The sequence below is a fragment of the Leucoraja erinacea genome, chromosome 1 (genome assembly GCF_028641065.1).
Source record: "Leucoraja erinacea ecotype New England chromosome 1, Leri_hhj_1, whole genome shotgun sequence".
Taxonomy (NCBI): domain Eukaryota; kingdom Metazoa; phylum Chordata; class Chondrichthyes; order Rajiformes; family Rajidae; genus Leucoraja; species Leucoraja erinaceus.
In genome coordinates this window covers 35646771-35662701 of record NC_073377.1, presented here as the reverse complement: position 1 = coordinate 35662701, position 15931 = coordinate 35646771, and the positions used below count along the sequence as shown (strand labels likewise).

Sequence of the window (15931 nt, the reverse complement as noted above, 5' to 3'; positions counted from 1 at the left end):
TCAAAGTTGCCATCTATTTCAAACAGTCCCAAAACTTTTCCTTGTACCTGCTGTTTTTTCCGGGAATGTCATGGCTCTTTTCCGCTCAGTTCACTGCAGCATTGACTGCTTCCTTGGAACCTCAGTGCAGGGCAGCTGGTGCCCTGAGCTAATCCTCTCCGAGAAGGTTATCATTCTTGCATTGCCTGTTAATTAGCGTAATCACCTACTGGCTTTTACTGCGGGAGTTGTTGCAGGAGGAGGCGGCAGTAGTGGGTCACCGCTGTCTAAAGTGTGCAGCCCAGCTGCTAACTAACTGACTGTCTGTCGCACTCAGCTCCTCGACAAGAACTCGTCTCTATTTTCTCCGACATCTGCCTGCATGTGCTTTGGCTGCTGCAATCTTATTCGCACTTGGCTGTTTTCTTGCTCGTCACGTGCTGAAGAGAGGAGGTCCCCCCCCCCCCTCTCTCCTTCTTCTGGTGTTTCCTCCCATCTTACATCAATCAGCATCTAGTCCCTCAAGAAAAATGCAGCTCGCCCTCTGGGTTAGTAGAAAAGCTACTTTAAGGGCCACCCAGCTGCAGTCATTTGAACGCCTAATCCGGGCAGTGAAATTGTTTTTTAACACACCCATTTAATGCTTCCTGCACAGAGTTAATGGGAACATAAAGAAAACAAAGACTGTTTTGCCTGGAAAGTAAGGTCACACACAATTCCTACACAAATTGCATCTTTAAAAATGCCAGAAAAAAAATCACTTTAGCTTAGTTTGTATGTGCACAAATTAGATTGAGTGTCCAGCAATGAAATAGGCCATTCAACCCACAGTACTTCGGTATTCATGCTGATACAATGAACTGCAGATGCTGCTTTACCAAAAAAAAAGGCACAATGTGCAGGAGTAACTCAGTGGGTTAGGCAGTCAGATGTTGCCTGAACTACTCAAAAGCTCGTCAGATATGGAATAGTTCATTTCAACATTGGAGTTGGATGGAGTCGCTGTAGAAATTAGGCGTTGGAGAGCAATTAGGGGAGTGAATTAGGGGGGGAGTAGGGGGTGAATCAGGGTATAGCCTCGAGTGACTTTAGAAAAGATGCAGGAGGTTGTCCCCGGTACACAAAGATGGCCGGCGTGGAGATGAGAGAGATGACGGTTTAGGGGTTATGCCGGTCGTGGGCGAAGGAGGGTATCGGGAGCCGTTCCAGTAGAAGATCACGTGGGAATCCGGATTTTGAATGATGAAATGGCGGAGAACATGATGGGGCCACATTCTATGCAAAATGAATTTTACTATGTAACGTTTAATTGCGTATGCAACAATAAATATCCATTGAACCATCACTGAGTTACTCTGAAACGTCACCCATTCCTTCTCACCAGAGATGCTGCGTGTCCCGCTGAGTTACTCCAGCTTTTTGTATCGATACACATTATGGGATCCGGTTTTATGGACTTCATTGTAATGATGCATGTTGGGGCGTGCAAAATAAACACACGAATGACTGTTGTTGTAGTCATCATGAATTGCTTTTTAGGACCATTTGAATGGACAGCCGGACATAATTTCCCTTAATGAAGTAATAAATAGAGTAATAAATCAGTATTGGAGGTGGGGGACGTTTTTGCATTATTATCAATTTTTGTATCCAAGGTTTGTCATTTCCCACACCCACTACATAGGAATTCTGATCTTTGTCCGAGGCTTCATCGGTTCCAGCCCATTCGCTGCAGAAGTATTCATTTGTTTTAGCCAATACGTTTACGTTCCTGAGACACCAGGGACGATGATGTTTAAAACGAATTAAATCACGTCCATCATGATGAAGTGCTTTGAAAGGTTGGTCAAGGCCCACATAACATCCAGTCTCCCCTCTACACTTGACCCATTCCAGTTTGCATAGCGTCCTAACTGTTCCACTGATGATGCCATAGCAACAGCACTCCACCTAAGCCTGGCTCATCTGGAAAACAATAACAGTTACGTGCAGATGCTGTTTATCGACTTCAGCTCCGCCTTCAACACAGTCATCCCCCAACATCTGGTGAATAAACTCGGCGAAATAGGCATCAGCACCCCACTATGCAACTGGTTACTGGACTTCCTCACTGACAGACCACAGACGGTAATAGTTGGCAAAAACTCATCAGAGACCACCATCATGAACACCGGGGTCCCACAGGGATGTGTGCTGAGCCCTCTGTTGTTCACGCTGATGACACATGACTGTTGTGCCAAACACAATTCGAACCACATCATCAAGTTCGCTGATGACACAACGGTGGTGGGCCTCATCAGCCACGATGACGACTCTGCCTACAGAGAGGAGGTACAACAACTCATCAGCTGGTGTGACATCAATAACCTTCAACTCAATGTTAATAAAACAAAAGAAATAACTGTGGACTTCAGGAAGAAACAGACAGCACACACCCCACTCACCATCAATGGCAGTGCAGTGGAGTCTGTGAAAAGCACCAAGTTCCTGGGAGTGCACATCACAGATGATCAGACATGGTCCACCAACACCATCTCCCTAGTCAAGAAAGCTCAGCAACGCCTCCACTTCCTTCGACGGATGAGGAGAGCCGACCTCCCCCCTTCTGCCCTCGCCACTTTTTACAGGGGTGCCATTGAGAGCATTCTTACCAGCAGTCTCTCAGTCTGGTATGGCAGTTGCTCTGCTGCTGACCAGAAGGCACTACAGAGAGTGGTGAGGACAGCGGAGAAGATCACCAGATCACCCCAACCTGCAATCCAGGACCTATACCCATCTCGCTGTCGCAAGAGAGCAACCAATATCATCAAAGACACCACCCACCCAGCACACAAACTGTTCACTCTCCTACCATCTGGCAAGCGCTACCGCAGCATGCGGAGCAAAATCACAAGATTCAAAAACAGCTTTTTCCTCAGGCCATCAGATTACTCAACACACTCAAGAAAATTCCATGAACATTTAACTTTAACTCAATGTCTGCAGTATGCTATTTGCACTTTTCTATATTGCACCTTTACTATTGCACTTTAATAACATACCTCAACATTTTATTACAGTCTGGCACACTGTGAATATTTTAAATAATGTATATTGTCTATCTTATTGGTATATTGTCTGTCTGTGTTATGAATATTACTTGCACATTTGGAGTATGGGGAAACGCAATTTCAATCCAATTTATTTGAATTGACAATAAAGTTTACTTTGAACTTTGAAGAGGTGGAAACAAGTGGTCAGACTGGATTATCGACAGGCTTCTGACCCTGGTGGTAGGTCGGGTATCTGTAGTTCATACGTTCATAAGTGATAGAGCAGAATTAGGCCATTCGGCCCATCAAGTCTACTCCACTATTCAATCATGGCTGATCCATCTATCCCTCCTAACCCCATAGCCCCTGACACCCGCACTAATCAAAAATCTATCTATCTCTGACTTTAAAATATCTATTGATGGCCTCCACAGCCTTCTGTGGCAAGGAATTCCACAGATTCACCAGCCTCTGACTAAAGAAATTCCTTCTCATCTCCTTGTTAAAGGAACGGGGTGAGAGATTGCAAACGTCACGTGGTCTGCCCTGTTTCAATGAATGCAATCAACTTGGCGTGCCACAATCAAATAAGATCAAATAGAACAAGTTGTCCTAAGCTGTGCATGCCATAGGCAAGAAGAAGTTGTTAAAGGAACGTCCTTTAATTCTGAAGCTATGACCTCATTTATGTTCAAGAAGGAACTGCAGATGCTGGAAAATCGAAGGTAGACAAAAGTGCTGGAGAAATTCAGCGGGTGCAGCAGCATCTATGGAGTGAAGGAAATAGGCAACGTTTCGGGCCGAAAGACTGAAGTCTGAAGAAGGGTTTCGGCCCGAAAACGTTGCCTATTTCCATCACTCCATGGATGCTGCTGCACCCGCTGAGTTTCTCCAGCACTTTTGTCTACCTCATTTATGATCCTCAGACACTAGTGACGATGATGTTTCAAAGGTTGGATACAAGTGGTCAGACTGAATTATTGACGGGCTTCTGATCCTGGTGGGGGTCAGGTACCTGTAGTAGGGCGGCAGGAATGCCTCTGCCAGTGTTGGGTAACCCAAATGTCCAGAACCTCTCGGCAGCGCATTCAAAGGTGGTGAGATATTCACTCAAAGCCTGAGGTGATCGCAGACTCGGTTTGGTTAAATGCCCTGGCCATGATTGAATGCTTTACAGGTAACGCTTTCAAACAAGGTTAGAAAACCAGGGTGTAATGTTTGAGACCACGTAAGGCCCTGTTGTGACTAGCACAAGCAGAAGGAAAACACGTCCGACATCTTGTAAGTATGATTTATTCTGCCCCACCCACGGACACTTCTCCAAGGTCACCTGCTCTCGATCACGAGGCACAGCCCTTTATATTAAAGGGGCACTGGCATTTACATATACATCACATCTCCCCCTTTACTTTAATTACAATTCTCCCCCTTCCCTTAAATTACCTTACATCCCCCCCTTCAACGTTGGTCAAAATTAATAACTTGAACCTTAATGAATTTAATGTGGATAAAGTACCACAAATAACACAGTGCTCGTCATACTACAAAACTATAAAAAAAATTGCCCAACAATTTTACATAACAAGTCGAGTTGGGGGTTTTGACAATCGCCCACTTCTCGTGCAAGTCGTCTTTCCAACTCGTTCTGTGTCGTATTTGTGTTGTGTGCGAGTGTGGCTTGGCTCGCTTTGAGCCGATTCCCCCACCACAGACCCTTGTGGTGCGGCCTGTGATAGTTCGCTTGAGTTTGGGAGACTAGCTCCTTCTGGGTGAGGGGTTCCTCCTTGTGGGAGAGTGTTGGCACTTGTCTGCTGCGTGTTGCCAGGGCATGGCTCAGCTGCTTTGTGCGCAGGTCGTATGTCCTTCCTGTTCCTGCGGAACTCTGTACCGCTCGGTGTAGAGATGACGTAGCTCCGAGGGGACAGGTTTTCTCTTGCAATACGGCCACGTTGCCACTCAGTTGGTTTGGCATGAAACCATACCTGTTGTTGTTGTTCCAGGCGCCGCAGCGGCTCGACACTTGCCTTCACATTGAAGTATGCTGCCTGTTTATTCTTGTCGGATGGCCAGTTGTGGTCCCATGGGAGGGACATGATGAGGCAGTAAGAGTGATAGAGGCGATGGCAATTGGCTTCTTATTCCGCCCCACCCACGGACACTTCTCCAAGGTCACCTGCTCTCGATCACGAGGCACAGCCCTTTATATTAAAGGGGCACTGGCATTACATATACATCACACAGGGCATGAAGAGGGGTTGAATTATATACCCTGATGCCAAATAGGGTGTAATCACACAGATATCAAGACCTCGGGTGCCCTTGCTGGAAGAAATCGCTGCTGATCTTTCCCCCCACTTGCGAACAACACAATGTGAACTGCACATTGACAGATGGCCACTGTGTTTTGAGCTTACAGATGCAGCTTCATCTGTGCACTATCTGCCTGGAGGTAGGTCAGAGCTGTTCAAGTGAACTCTCAATGGCCATTTGGAGAAGGGTGCAGGGAGGTCACAGAAATGGTAAGAAGAGGAGGGAAAGTGAACCGCAGGGAGAGAAGGATTAAATAGGGCAGCAATGAGTAAAGAGCCCCAGGGCTACAGAGTAGCTCAAGCAATCTCCATGCCTTCATCACATCGAGGACACAGATTGCTGTGTCTTGCCCAGGGGTGTTTTTTGTCAGAGCAAATGAGCAGCATGTGGAATCCAATACAGGGGACTCAGTGATGATAAAAGTTTATATACCATTTAAATCATAGCGGATAAAATTAATTGGTCCTTTTTTCACTGTGTCTGAGTAACCAACATTGGAGGCCATGACCTTTTGATCCAATTTCCATTCGTATGCCTGGGACATATGCTCAGTACATTATGCCATCACCATTGCACAAAATAGAACAGGAAAATGACACCACATTTGGTTGTGCCGATCCCAATTTTTTGATAAGCATGACTGCCAGAAACTGGCACAAATCCTTCAAAATATCCACCAACTTTTTATGCAAACCATACACCAAGAAAACATCTGCATTTTATAGGATGTAGTGATGAATAGATGGAACAGGAATGTACATGGCATCATGGAATTGTAAGAATGCAGAGATCTCTGAGGCATCCAGGCCCAACTTATTTCCTGGAAAAAGGTGAGGCCTCAGGCTCATGTTCTTCACTGAGAGTTCAGGTGGAAGAAATGGTGAGAATGGGCAAAATTCAGCAATGCTCCATCTACATCACCCAGTAGACTTTGGTATTTTTTGCAATAAGAAAGACTGCTTCAAGTTGCTCTAGGGAAGAATAACCTTATCCATTGTTTGGTGGACTTAGCTTAGACCTGTCTGATGTTCAAGCTTGTTACCATACAGAACTCACGGCTAAAAAGATAAAAATAGAACGTATGAAACCTTGTGGGGGAGAGGGGGGGAGGGGAGAGGGGGGGGGGGGCAGAGGTGGGGGGGAGGAGGAGATGGGGGAGAGAGGGGGGGGGGGAGGGGGAGGGGGGGGGAGGGGGGGGGGGGGGGGGGGGCAGGGAAGGGGGAGGGGGGAGGGGGGGGGGAGAGACGGGAGGGGGGAGGGGAGAGGGGCGAGGGAGGGAGGGAGGGAGAGAGGGGGGGGGGGAGAGAGAAAGAGGGGGGGGAGAGAGGGGGGGAGAAGGGAGGGGAGAGGGGGGGGAGAGGGGGAGAAAGGAGAGGAGGGGGAGTGAGAGAAAGAGAGAGAGAGAGGGAGGGAGAGAGGAGGGGACGGAGAGAGAGGAGGGAGAGGAGGGAGAGAGGGGGGAGAGAGGGGGGGAGAGAGGGGGGGAGAGAGAGGGGGGGAGAGAGGGGGGGAGAGGGGGGGGGGAGGGGGGGGAGAGGGGGGGGGAGAGGGGGGGGGGAGAGGGGGGGGGGGGAGGGGGGGGGAGGGGGGGGGGGAGAGGGGGGGGGAGAGGGGGGGGAGAGAGGGGGGGGGGGAGGGGGGGGGGAGAGGGGGGGGGAGAGAGGGGGGGGGGGGAGGGGGGGGGGGGGGGGGGAGGGGGGGGGGAGAGGGGGGGGGAGGGGGGGGAGAGGGGGGGGGGGGGGGGGGGAGGAGGGGGGGGGAGGGGGGGGAGGGGGGGGGAGGGGGGGGGGGAGGGGGGGGGGAGGGGGGGGGGGAGAGGGGGGAGAGGGGGGGAGAGAGAGAGGGGGGGAGAGGGGGGGGGAGGGGGGGGGGAGGGGGGGGGGGAGGGGGGGGGGGGGGGGAGAGGGGGGGGGGGGGGGGGAGGGGGGGGGGGGGAGGGGGGGGGAGAGGGGGGGGAGAGAGAGGGGAGAGGGGGGGGGGGGAGGGGGGGGGGAGAGGGAGAGGGGGGGAGAGGGGGGGGGGGGAGGGGAAGGCAGGGAGAGAGAGAGGGGGGAGAGAAGGGGGAGAGAGAGGGGGAGGGAGGGGGAGGGAGAGAGGGAGAGATGAGAGAGAGAGAGAGGGGGAGAGAGAGAGCAGTGCGAGTGAGACAGGGAGAGAGAGGGAAAGAGGGGAGAGGGAAAGAGGGAGAGAGATATGGATTAGTGGACCAAGGTGTCAGAGGGAGTGATCCCACGGGAGGCAGAAAGAAGGAGGGGAAGATGTGGCTGAACGTGGGGTCTTGTTGTAGTTCACGAAAATAGCGTAGGGAAGGAGCTGTGTTATCTGCCTTCAGTCCCAACTGTTTATCTAACACCATTTCATGACTAATGTGGATTCCCTTCAGTTTCTCCCCCCCCCCCCCCCCCCATAGATCCTCAATCCCCTAGTATTTCTGGGAGATTATTTGTGTCTTCCTTGGTGAAGACAGAACCAAAGTACTCGTTTAACCATTCTGCCATTTCCTTGTTTCCCATTATAAGTTCACCTGTCTCGGATTGTAAGGGACCTACATTTGTCTTCACCAATCTTTTCCTTTTTACATATCTAAAGAAGCTTTTAGGGTCAGTTTTTTAAGCTTCCTTTCATGCTGTTTTCACCCCCTCTTAATTAACCTGTTTGTCCTCTGTTGAGATCTAAATTTCTCCCAGTCCTCCGGTTTGCTGCTTCCTCTGGCCAATTTATATGCCTCTTCCTTGAATTTAACACTATCCTTGATTTCCCTCGTTAACCATGGGTGAGCTGCCTTCCCCGTTTTATTTTTTCACCAGACAGGGATGAACAATTTTTGGAGTTCATCCATGCAGTCTTTAAATCTTTGCAATTGCATCTCCACCGTCAACCCTTTAAGTATAATTTGCCCGTCTATCCTAGCTAATTACCATCTCATACCTTCAAAGTCTCCTTGCTTCAAGTTCAGGACCCTAGTCTCTGAATTAACCGTGTCACTCTCCATCCTAATGCAGAATTCCACCATATTATGGTCACTGTTGCCCAAGGGACTCTGCACAACAAGGTCGCTAACTAATCCTTCCTCATTACACAATACCCAGTCTGGGATGGCCTGCCCTCTACTCGGGTCTTCTACATATTGGTTTAAAAAACCCATCCTGTATACATTCCAGGAAATCCTCCTCCTCAGCGCTGCTACCAATTTGGTTGGCCCAATCTATATGTAGATTAAAGTCACCCATGTTAACTGTACATGCATCCCTAATTTCCTGCTTGATGCTGTCCCCAACCTCTCTACTGCTGTTTGGAGGTCTGTACACAACTCCAATAAGCGCTTTCTGCCCTTGACTATTTCGCAGTTCTACCCATACTGATTCTACAGCATCCAAGCGAATGTTTCTCCTTGCTATTGCATTAATCTCCTCTTTAACCATGAAGAATTCGAGCATGACGAACTTTCTGACATTGGCTTCATGTCTGAGATTAGCTCGCCATTGGGTAAGGGGCCCGAGAAGACACATCAGTGTCCCCCTTTTGAAACATTTATGGAACACATTGATTGTATTATTGAATGTTGAGAGTTTTAGAATCTCCTTGGGGCAGAGAACTGTGGCTATATATGAACTGTGGTCATTTTACTATATTTAAGGCTGTGATCGATTTATAATCAGTAAGAAGATCAAAAATTATGGTTAAAGGGCAGAAAAGTGGATGAAGAAAATCGAATCAGCAATGATTCTGTTGATTGGCTTTGAAGACATGAGGGTGTTGAATGGTGTGTTCCTTATCCTACATCTATGGTCTTAACAACTTTCTTACCATATATTGATTTACAACATGAATGGTAAATAGCTGATCATACGTTGTCAACCACAAAATGGCCCATTTATTAAGAGCTATGCTTATTTTAAATGTATGCTTTATTGTTTAATAACTTTCATAACAAGTGATGTTATGCTGCGGCAGCAGCGGCAGTGGCAGCGGAGACCCGGCTCGGTCCTGGAGCTGTGGCGAGGCAGCGACCACCCGCAGAGTTTGAGCCGTCGCCTCGGCGCAGAGGGAGAACAAAGAGGGAAGAGCCAGAGACTTTAAGATTTTGCCTTCCACCACAGTGAGGAGGTGTTTGGTGAACTCACTGTGGTGGATGTTAAATTTGTGTTGATTGTGTGTTTTTGTCATTTTTTTAATTATATGTATGACTGCAGGGAAACAAAATTTCGTTCAGACCGAAAGGTCTGAATGACAATAAACGAATCTAATCTATAAAAAAAAAAAAAAAAAATCTAATCTAATGTGGAAATGAAAATTGTGCCTGATATCCAAAACCAAGTGATTTTTCACAGGGTCATTAATGGCTTTCTGTGTGTAAGTCTCTTCTTGTGTTAATACTCTTGAATTCTGAAACTAATCCCATTGCAATTCCTAAATGGTTTTTGCGCATATTGAACATGTAACCACTTGCCTATCCTGCGGTGCTTATTCACGGGGATTTACTTTTATTTGTACTCTGAACAGGTTCCATCTAGTTTTGTCATGGAAGGTTCACAAACAGCACATCTAGATATAAAACGCTGACTCCAACGTCTGTGTCTAACTAATTATCTGGGTCTGGAAGTTATAAGAATCTAATATTGCTCCTGAAGAACAATCTACATCAAGATATTTTTTTCTTCTAAATTTTACATATTCTAATTCTGGTGATGATAATTTCTGTCAATTCACATTGTGTACAGGGTGTGGATTAATTAATGTCATGTTCTTCTGGAGTATCCAGTTGATGGTGAGTGCTGTGGAACTGCATGCTTCGTTAGTATATCATCTAGTTAAAGCACTGATGTAATACTTTGTAATAAGACGTTCATGTTGTTACATCCACATGTTTCTCAGTATACCCACCACCCATCACTATGCACTATGGAAGTGTAAGTTATTGAAAATAAATCTTCATTGATAGCCTTGTTCAAATAATTATTTGCTCCTTCAGACCTTTGCAATATCTTGTTATCAGGAGGAAATACTGTGATTCTTAATAAATTACAACTGTTTAGTGAACAAAACCTTTGCTGGGCTAAGTATTCCTCTGGGATCAAGGCTATAGGGATGCTATCGTGTACATGAGATACTTCACGTCATGTACACATCCGTATGGAATTTAAAAATTTCCCACTAAAACAAGATGTGATCATTACAATGCTGGGTTGTTGAATCTGCCAAATTAGAGGCTTTGTTTTTTTTTTGAAGAACGGGACTGGATGAGTTATTTCTATTTAAATTGTGTGCAGAATGTTTTGATAGCAAGTAGCATCTTGCTTGTTGATGACGGTAATCTCCATCATGAAGTTCTTTGTTTGACATGAACCAAAAAACCCCCTATTGAATGAAGTACAGAATCTCACTAAAAATGTAAAGTCTTGTCAGTAAATTGGGTGAGGATACATTAATTCCTGAATTCCCAGAAATAGGGTGTGCAAGATAAATTCTGCACAAAGTTATCAGAATCACTCTCCAGTTTATTGGGAAGGAAAGGAAAATAAGAATTTCCAATTAAGTAAATAATGACCAAACTCTTGTGAGCAATTGCGTCCATGAATAACATGATGTCTCTTGTGGAAACTGTACACCTGTGTGCTTCCAATTTAGAACTTTATTACTTCACTCGGTTTAAATCATTTAAATAGGAATGGGCTAATATTAATTCATTTTAACAATAGAACTAATAATTATTTACACTCTATTCGTGACATGACATATATTTGTTGAAACTAAAAGTTTAGAAATATACTGACTTGCCACTTACTGCTATCTAGTCAATATATAGGACACAATGTTCTGGAGTAACTCGGCAGGTCAGGCAGCATCTGTGGGGGACATGGAAAGATGATGTTTCGGGTCAGGACTCTTCTTTGGAACCCAAGTGAGGAAGGGTCTTGACCTGAAACGTTACCCATCCTGAGATGTGCCTGTCCTGCTGCAATACTCCAGCAAGATTCCAGCATCTGCACTATCTTGTGCTTCTAGTTAGTCATAACTGCTCCATCACAAGGTAGATTTGTCACCAGCTAATCCACACCCAATTATGTAATAACACCACTCTGAGCACATTAATCCAAAACATGTTATTAAATGATTAATGTCAATGGGCCCAGCACTGATCTCTGTGGCATCCCACTAGTCACATGCCTTTAGTCCGGAAAAGGCTTTTTCCAGGAAATGTGGCTTCCATCCATCTTCCATCGGGAAGAAGGTACAGGAGACTGAAAACTGTAACTTCCAGGTTCAGGAACAGCTTCATCCCTACAGCCACAGGGGAACCCTCACTGTCTGCTTCCTTTACATTTCCTGGTGGTCACCCAACTGCATGCTGCCTGCACCTTAGGTATGACCACCTCACTAAAACTCCTAAGATGCTCTCAGCATCCCAAATGGTCTTCAGAGCTTCCAACTCCAACTCCATGTCCTTGGTGACTTGTCAGAAACTGCAGTTGGGCACACTTTCCATGTCATCACAAGAGGACACTGGAAGTTTCCCTAATATTCAATATCCTGCAGGAGTTTAGTTTATTATTGTCACGTGTCATGAGTTGGACTGGAAAGCTTTTGTCTGATAATAATGCCGCTTTGAGTGTGGAAGCTTAAGCAATGGGCAGAAGTTATACAACCATAGAAGCTAAGCCTGATCACCTTGGACCAGCAAGAAACCAGGTTGTACAAATATGTAGCATTAATGTATTTTCTGTATTTTGATGTGGGGCAAAGTGCTTCTTGACAGCATGCTTGGACCTGAACCAAGAGGAATAAGGTATTCAAGTTAAAGAGAATTCCTTATAAATTCTACCAAGCTATTTCAGATTTCCATTGCTTGCAATGACTAATTGTTTTTTTTAGGATTCAATTGTGCTATGTTCTGGTGAATTATGTAACCATACCATGAAATTTCCTAGATACTGAGGTATTGGGGAAAACACTTGCCCAGTCACACTTCAAGTCCCATTCAAGCTATTTTCTTCAATTTGAGCATTTTCCATTAGGGTAGAGCCAAAGATAGCAACCCTGAACAGGCATCCGGAACCCTAAACAATGGGCAGTTTCATTGCTCTCCTATGATTTCTCTGACCGAGATCAAAAACAAGGACTTAAATTTAGGACTTTCCTGGTGACATGAAGCCAGAGAGATGGTCTGAACTGCTCAATTAATTCTACAATTTCCACTGAGAGAATTGAAGAGTTAGAAAGAGTTTAAAAAAAGCAATATTTAATGCAGGAGCATAAATGATAGAAACAAAGAAAATAGGTGCAGGAGGAGGCCATTCGGCCGTTCAAGCCAGCACCGCCATTCATTGTGATCATGGCTGATCATCCACAATCAGTAACCCGTGTCTGCCTTCTCCCCATATCCCTTGATTCTGCTAGCCTCTAGAGCCCCATCTAACTCTCTTTTAAATTCATATAGTGAATTGGCAGAGAATTCCACAAATTCACAACTCAATTTTGAATGGCATTCCTTTTATTCTTAGACTGTGGCCCCTGGTTCTGGACTCCCCCAACATTGGGTACATTTTTCCTGCATTTAGCTTGTCCAGTCCTTTTATAATTTTATATGTATGATTATATGTTATACATTATTGTATGATTATGCATTATGACTATACGTTATAATCATGATTATATGTTATGATTATGCCATGAATCATAAGAAAAACTCAACTGGCATATGTGTCGCAATAATTTCATATAGAACATAAATAACACATCACAGTGTTCTCTACATAAAACTGTTAACATGGTGATGCTCTGGGGTTAAAATAACAGAGAAAGATAATAATGGTAATATTCAATGAGCAAACTGCTTATATAGCTGCGGTGTTTGTACCTTTCACAGGGATTTTTCTGTGACCACATTTAGCAATGATTTTACAATGACGTCTTTCAACAGTGCATCTTCTAGCAGGGCAAGATATCCCAACACGAAACACTGATTTTGTACAATTGCCTTCACATGAGTAAATCGGATTTCTATCCTATAGATGCCCTCTTACTTGAAACGCATAACACAGACTATCATGAAACTCTGCAGATTATGATTAATATGATGAGACTGTGAACTGGTGGTAAAATGGATCACGGTGGCACAGCGGTAGAATTGCCACCTTACAGCGCCATAGACCCGGGTTTAATCCTGACTACAGGTGTTTGTCTGCACAAAATTGGTATGTTTTCCCCATGGCCTGCATAGGTTTTCTCTGGAATCTCCAGTTTCCTCCCACTCTCCAAAGATGTACAGGTTTATAGGTTAATTGGCTTGGTGTAAGTGTGTGTGTAGGATGGTGTAAGTGTGCGGGGATTGCCGGCCGGCTCAGACTCAGTGGACTGAAGGGCGTGCTTCCGCGCTGTAACTGTAAACTAAACTAAACTGAAGACGGACACAAAAGGCTGGAGTGACTCAGCGGGTCAGGCAGCATCTCTGGAGAAAAGGAATAAGTGACATTTGGGTCAAGACCATCCTTCTGCTTTCCAACTCTACGGTCCTCCCTGCACACTTTGTCTGCTCCACTGTGAAATCACATAGAAACATAGAAAATAGGTGCAGGTGGAGGCCATTTGGCCCTTCGAGTAGGCACCACCATTCATTGTGATCATGGTGAAAAAGTGTTTTCTCTTCTCAGTTTTAAATGGCCTCCCCTTTATTCTTAGACAGTGCCCCATGGTTCTGGACTACCCCAACATTGGGAACATTTTTCCTGCATCTAGCTTGTCCAGTCCTTTTATTGTTTTACACATTACTATAAGATCCCCTCTCATCTTTCTAAATTCCAGTGAATACAAGCCCAGTCTTTCCAATCTTTCCTCATATGACAGTCCCGCCATCATGGGGATTAACCTCGTGAACCTGCGCTGCACTGCCTCAATAGTGTCCTTCCTCAAATTAGGAGACCAAAACTGCACACAATACTCCAGATGTGGTCTCACCTGGGCCCTGTACAATTGCAGAAGGACCTCTTTACTCCTATACTCAAATCCACTCGTTATGAAGGCCAACATGCCATTAGCTTTCTTCACTGCCTGCTGTACCTGCACGCCAACTTTCAGTGACTGGTGTAATAGGACACCCAGATCTCTTTGCACTTCCCTTTCCTAATCTGATACGAGACGGCTGCCCTACCAGCAGCGTGTTCGGCATTCCTACTTTTTCAGTTTTTTTTAGTGTGTCCAAATGTGTGTTTTAATGTCTCTTGGTGTGTCTTGTGTGGGGGATGGTGAGGGGGGAAAGGGGGGAACCGCTTTCAGTCGCCTCCTCCACGGAGAGGCGACTTTTTCCATGTCGCCTCCCTCGTGACCTAACACCATGGAATGGTGCGGTCTTCCCGGAGTCGGGCCCGGAGCATCAGCAGCGGGCGCAGCGTGGACATTTTTCATCGCGGAGCGGGGCAAACCCATGCCGGGGTCGCCAGAAGGTAGTGCTCCGATCGCTGGTCCACGGACTGTTACAGCCTGAAGCCGTGATCAATGGAGCTCCAAGCTGCGGGCGTGGCGTCCGGAGCCTGGGATCCCTCTTTGGGGATTCCTGGAGAAGAGCTCCGACAGCCGGCCCACGACCGACAACATCCTGAAGCCGTGGTCTGTGGAGCCTCTAGCCGTGGGGGTGGCGTGGATTTACCATCCGGAGTGGGATCCCTCAATGGGGATCCCTGGAGAAGAGCTCCGACCACCAGCCTGCGGCCTATAACATCCTGAAGCCGCGCTCTCCGGTAGGGAAGCACCGATTCGGGACTTACCCTCCAGACGAGAGGGCCTGAACATCTGGCTGCCCCCTGCGGCGACTGCGGAGGTTAATGGCCCCGATCACGGGGGAAAATGGAGGAGGTCTGACTATACTTTGTGCCTTCCACCTCAGTGAAGAATGATGTTGTGGATGTTTGTGTTACATTTTTATTATGTACTAGACTAAGTGGGACCCGTTGGGTCCCATGTTTACACGGGAGGACAGGTCCCCCGATGCAATGTTCCACCTCTCCACCAATTCCAATATTGGTGGCCAGTGGGGGGGGGGCTTTCTGGAATGCTGGTATGGGTTTTTGGGGTGGCAGCTCAGTCCCTCAAGCCTGATCTGCTGGCAGCTCACTCACGGTTGGTGGGCTGGCAGCTAACTCATGACTATTCCTTGAAATTCCATTTCAAGCAGGGTGCAAGCCAACCAAATTCAAATCCATGTTCCTACCATTTCAAGCAGGGTGCAAGGCCACCGTGCAGTTTCTTACCACTATGAGCAGGGTGCATGGCCACCGAATTCAAGCAATTTCCAACCACTTCAAACAGGGTGCAAGGCCACCAAATTCAAGGGCAGTTTCATAACACTTCCAGCTGGATCCAAGGCCACCAAATTTAAATGCAGCTTCATACCATTTCATGCAGGGTGAAACCACCATAAAACCACACAAAACACCAAACTCACAGTTCAGTAGACATTCAGTGTGTTCAGTTGAATCACAGCTCAGACAGAGTCATGACCTCTCTGTCCCCCAGAGACTGCAGAGACTGAGCCACACCCTCACTTCCGGGTTTTATAACCTCTCCCCTCACACCGGAAAAGGTGTGGCTTTCAGGGCGTGATTGACAGGAGAGAT

General features: G+C 46.5%; 1 protein-coding gene across 2 annotated transcripts in view; it reads right to left on the bottom strand.

Annotated features, from left to right (window-relative positions):
• The window catches only part of pdzd2 (PDZ domain containing 2), a 391205-nt gene that overhangs the window by 251677 nt on the left and 123597 nt on the right, over positions 1-15931 (bottom strand). Inside the window, exon 1 of one of the 2 annotated variants that reach the window (XM_055632787.1) lies at positions 48-375. The exons of the other annotated variant lie outside the window; for it this stretch is intronic. The gene's annotated coding sequence lies outside the window, so the exon portion shown is untranslated. Of the gene's footprint in view, positions 1-47; positions 376-15931 lie in introns of those variants that run through there. 2 annotated transcript variants of the gene reach the window in all.